Source organism: Argentina anserina, chromosome 3 (genome assembly GCF_933775445.1).
Source record: "Argentina anserina chromosome 3, drPotAnse1.1, whole genome shotgun sequence".
NCBI lineage: Eukaryota > Viridiplantae > Streptophyta > Magnoliopsida > Rosales > Rosaceae > Argentina > Argentina anserina.
Genome location: NC_065874.1, coordinates 11,842,905 through 11,848,804, shown reverse-complemented (window position 1 = coordinate 11,848,804; position 5,900 = coordinate 11,842,905). Strand labels below are relative to the sequence as shown.

The 5,900-nt window shown below is 37.4% G+C and overlaps 1 pseudogene; it reads left to right on the top strand.

The window, feature by feature from the left end:
• Positions 1-1,248: 1,248 nt before the first annotated feature.
• On the top strand, positions 1,249-1,883 carry LOC126789164 (metal tolerance protein 11-like; annotated as a pseudogene).
• Positions 1,884-5,900: the final 4,017 nt, after the last annotated feature.

The window sequence follows — 5,900 nt, the reverse complement described above, 5'->3', positions numbered from 1 at the left end:
TGTGGTGTTCCATGCTACCAGATTTATGAATGCGTGTGATAAGGAGCAGATTAAACTGGCACCTAAGAAATTCATAAGTGTTTGCATGAGGTTCAAAGATTTTTTCATGCAGCTTGAAGCCCCATTGAGAGGAGTGGCACCAATGTTGACAATAATTCGGAAGATTCAAAGACCCTCATAACACTTAACCGCCTTGCATCCAGAGTTTCTGCTACTTTGTTTGTTGGCAAAATGCTATAAAGCTGCATTGTCCATTTTGGATGAAGACATCTTTGAGGTTGATCATTTGCGGTAAGAAGAATCATAGAGGAGGCTACTAGGTGCTCAAGGCTTGAGGATGTTGAAGAAGATCAAGAGAATGTGGATAATGTTGATGATGACGTGGCGCTGAAGGAAGGGCAAGGGAGCTGCTCCAATGGTGTCAAGTCGGAGTCACCACTGTGTTCGAAGGTGGAGGACTGCAACTGTGTCATCAAGCCGGGGGGGGGTGATAGGGTCAATCCCTCCCTAATGGAGGTGTGAAAACTATGTGATATTCACATGAGTAAATCAAGCACACATATTGCTTTAGTGACCCATTAATTGATGGAGTTGGTTTTGTTGAAACTTGGAGCAACCTTTATTGAAGGTAATAAACAAATCTACAACCTTATGGTGGTAGGTGGTTGATTTGTTTGAAAAAGAAAAAAAGAATGCATTGATGAGCATGCCAACATTGAGCATGAATCAAGGAAGAAGATTGACTTTGCTTCCATGCATGTTACATGCAAATGCATGAATTGCACAAAGATGTTTACCTATATAAAGGCATGAGAAGTGGTGCAATAAACATAGAAGAACAATAAGTGAGAGATCATCTTGTGTGTGATCAAGAGTGAGAGATAGAGAGAAAACTTCAAGTAGAGAGTTTTGTGTGTGTAGCAAAATAAAGTGTGTGTGAGTGTATCCCTTCAAGTGTGAGTCTTGAAGTAGTGTTTCTCTTGGTGTAACCTTTCTTCGTATAGTGGAGGTTCTTTATTGTTGCTACCCGTGGACGTAGGCACTTTACCGAACCACGTTAAATCTCGGTGTTCTCTTTTATTTTATTTTCGCTTGTGGTTGTGAGTTATTTCGATTTCCATTCTTCAGCTCATTCTTCTGCATTCCCTAACAAGGGGAAATCGCATTACGAAGCTTTATCCTTATTATTTTAAGTACTGGAGGAGGAGAATAAGTAATGATCGCTGCCTTTTAACATACAAAAGGAGTATGCTTGGCGTCACTTTGGTGAAATTGTTGCTGATGCTTTATTGCCGCACTTTCACCAATGAAATTGTCAAAGCGTATGCCCAGGATCATTCTTCGATGTTATCACCAACATCAATGGGTTGGTTGCTGTGCTTCTTGCTAATTACTTTGATGATTGGATGGACCAAGTAGGAGCTATTATTCTGGCCCTGTATATTATTCGCACCTGGTCAATGACTATTTTGGAAAATGTGAATTCCCTAGTTGGAAAGACAGCTGCTCCTGAATACTTGCAAATAACTGACATACCTTTACTGGAACCATCACAAGGCAGTACGCCATATCGACACAGTCCGCGCATACACCTTGGCTCACACTACTTTGTCGAGGTTGACATTGTCCTCCCAGCAGCCATGTCCTTACAAGAAGCTCATGACACAGGTGAAGCATTGCAGAAGATGCTCGAGCTCCTGCCTGAAATCGAGCGTGCCTTTGTTCATCTAGACTATGAGTTCACACTCTTACAAACCCGAGCATGCACAATCACACTCTTAAAAACACGGAATATCAGATCCCGCTGTGCATCAACTTTAAAGATAGCAAAAGGATTCTGAATGGGAAGGCAATATCAAAGCTGGAAAATGTGTAGATATTTGTTGTCATGTAGGATTAAAAGATACTAAAAAAAAGGAGCATAATCATTGAATTGATTTCGGTTTTGGTGGAATCATTGGTGGCTTGATGCTATCTTTCAATAGTGGAATCGTTGGTGGCTTGGTGGAATCATTGGTGGCTTGGTGCTATCTTTCAGTAGTAGAGTTGTAAAGAGATGTGTAGTACAGCTTGATCATTGAATTGATTCCGGTGGAGTTGTAAAGAGACATGTAGTAGCTTGAGAATGATTGATTTTTTCTATGTCTGGTACTATTCCATTGTCCTTAGGAGAGCTGTCAAACCTTGAGGAGTTTATGATCAAGGTCACTGGTTCAATATCTTCCAGTCTCCTAATGGAACACAACTTCAGGGTGCAGACTAAGATGAAACCTATTTTTTTAAGAATCTTCGACAGGGTGGATGGAAGATTGAACATGATGGGATCGATTCAAAAAAAGTTGATCACATTCGTTTTAGTGAGCTCAATGATTGACTTACAATTTGAAAGACTGAGTGTAATTTGAAGGACCAAGTAGCGGGACACATTGATTCACTAGAGCCCTAAGTTAACCTCATTGTATTGTGAGACAGATGGTACATATTTGAAGTTGATGTTCATTTGTAAATTGTAATTTCAATGGTCAGAGAGTAACATTCTCTGTAAGGTCTCAGACATTGTTTCAATTTCTACAAAATTACTACAAAATTTGCGGAGCCTCGGCAGCTAGCCCTACAAATTATCAAAATCAAAGTGCATACTTCAAGCTATGTTTTCGGCACGTGATGACAGCATGTCTGCATCACGACTTAAGTGAGGGCATTTGTAGACACATGAAATTTAATGAAGTAAATCATCTTCATTAAATAATTAAATCGACCAAGGACCTGACGAAATTACACACGAGACCCAAAAATCAACAAAGTTGGTGCGGATCCGAATAAAACTCGTGTCAGCACATAAACGGATGATCGTAATCGAAGCTACGTGATTCCGACTTGCATCGAAAAATTGAATGTCGTTGACGATTCGAAATGGTAATCAGACATTTGATTAAATTAATAAATTCCTTAACGGTTATAATTAAGTCAATTATTTTCTGTTTAATTTAATTATGAGAATAACTAATTTTAAATTAATCGGAAAATAAATATTGATTTAATTATACAATTAAAGAAATTTATTATTTTAGTGTCATTAAAATATTCTACAAAATAGAAGCCTTGACACTATAAATATCCCCTTTAACATGAAGAGAATGAGACTTGAGAAGAAGAGAGAAAATCACTTGAGTAAGGTCACTCTCGAGAAATTCCGAAGTCTCCCAAGTCCACGAAAAATCATCAAGCTGTGAAGTTGATCGTTCTTCATCAAATCCAAACTCAAGTCCACGAAAAATCATCAAGCTGTCAAGTCGATCGTTCTTCATCAAATCCAAACTCAAGCCCACAAAGAATCATCAAGCTGTCAAGTCAATCATTCTTCATCAAATCCAAATTCAAGATCACAAACAATCATCAAGCTGTCAAATCCATCGTTCTTCATCAAATCCAAATCCAAATCCAAACTCAAGTCCACGAAGAATCGTCAAGCTACCAAATCGCTCGTTCTTCATCAAATCTAAATCCAAACTCAAGTCCACGAAGAATCATCAAGCTGCCAAATCGCTCGTTCTTCATTAAATCTAAATCCAAATCAAACTCAAATTCTCAAGATCAAGTGCACGTCACCCTTGAGCCAAGTCATATACGGAGATAGAATCAGATGAGTTCACAAAGATTGTAACCCCGTGCCTGATTATAAATAAATCATATTTTTATTTGTACACGTGTCTGCACTCTTGTTTGTTTTCAGATTCTCGTTCTACAGGTTAATGGGAAGTAGAGAAACACCTTTTGACAAGTAGAGTCTTTGAAGTCTTTGGCTCAATGGGAAGTACCGTAAAACCTTTTGAGGAACTCTAGAACCGCTTGCATTCTCTGAATTTGCAGCTCCCTTATAGCGTGAAGCTCCACATGTGTCTTGTAGTACAACATACAATCATTCAGGCATGCATCAATTTTTTCATATGATAAACCTAAGTCTGTAATGAACTTCTTCACCTTGTAGAAGGATTCAGGCAAATCGACATTCGGAAACCACTGTTTTATCAGGATTAACAATGCATCAAAACATGAATCGGTCATATGATGCATAGTTTTCAACTGGTATAAACGGACCAAAAATAATAACTTCAATTTGCCACAACCTGGATAAAATTTTGTTTAGGCCTCCTCAACCATTTTGAAGAACTTGGTAGCATATGCAGTAGGCCCTTGTGGAGGAGTTGATGGCGGATCAACTTCAATTCGCTCTTGTGGAGGACATGATTGTTCATCACCAACATTTGGTTCAGGCATATAATCATGCATACCAAAGGCATCAACCAACAAACTGGACATATCTTCATCATTAAAAAAATGGGGATTTTCATCAATGACATTAGGCACATCCTCACCATGCTTGTCCCATATACCATTAGCATATGTATTATCCATTCCACTGATTTGCAGGTGGTCTTCAACAACATCTTGAGGTGACAGCTGATATCTATTGCAACAAACTGTAGATTTTTCCATCAATCCCAACAACTAAAACTGCGTGGGAGATGAAAGCTCTTAGGCCAAGCATAAATACATCACTACGTTGGTGTTTAAATATCCACTCTTTGTCCATTAGCCTCCAAATACTAAATTTTACAGCTTTCTTTCATATGCAATAATAGTCTGCAGTTAATAGAAGCATAAATTAGAATAGATAAATTTTATTACATCCTTAATCAATTTGTACTAAAGTATGCAAAAGATAAATTGTCAGGGATAACAAAGCTCAATGATGTTCTTACCAATCAATCTAAACATAAAGAAGTTCTTCTCTCCTGCAACATTATAATTCAACTTTCCAAATATATGTTTCATCTCCTTTGCTTCTCAATGCAGAGTGGGATTATAACAACTTTTCTTTTGGACTAAACAGAATAATAAAAGAGAAGCCATCGATCACATTCCTGCTCTAGGTAGAGGATTGAAATATAAATCTTTTTATTAAATTCATATTAGAAGCTTTGAAAACATAACATTATTGTTTCCATGATAATTCATCGATTATTGTTAGGAATAAGAACTAATTGCAACAAACTCTAATACTCAAACTGGATGAAATTTTTTTATCTTATTCAACAGCAACGTTGACTAATATATAGCCTCAAACTCTAACAGAAGAACTAAAAACATGCTTGGGTATCGGCTACAAGCATCCACACATATAACAAAAACAAATACTAATTCAAAAGCAAATCCTAAGTCCAAAGGACTAGGACTTTATTTAACTGACTAAAAAAACCTGAAGACTAGGTACAGCTCTTCAATTATGTCAATAGGATTATCTGTATATCTCTTTAATTTGAAGTACTCCTCATCAAAATTGAAAAGCTTTTTCCTACTTGACTGTTTGTTGACAATACACCATAATCCAATACCTCTTCAAATGAAAATTCATACTCTATTGGAAAATAATTGAATTCAATTTATAACAGAACTTATCAAACAAACATTAAACACTACCAATGTTTATTCAATTGAGACTTACGGCAAACATAAGCATTAAAATGGTATCAACAGTGATGATGAAGATGATGATCTTTGAGGACTGAGGCAGCAACAGTGCGGAGGGTAAGCAATTAAGCCTTCATCAAAGCCATGCGCCTCACTGGGTCCTGGTAACTACTGCCATGAGTACTTGGACTTGGGTATGAACTCTCTACATAATTCACATGGAATACAATTAAGCACAGAAACCCATTATCAGCTTCACTAACGCAACAATAACTTTCCTATGCATCGTGTCTCAAAAAGATGCCCGTACCTTGAAATAGAATTGCAGCAGCTCCACTCTTAGTCTGGGTATTCTACTAAGAGTGAGAAGAACGAGAATTGTTATGAGAGAAATTTTTTGTCAAAGATCTCCATAGATATGGGTCAGA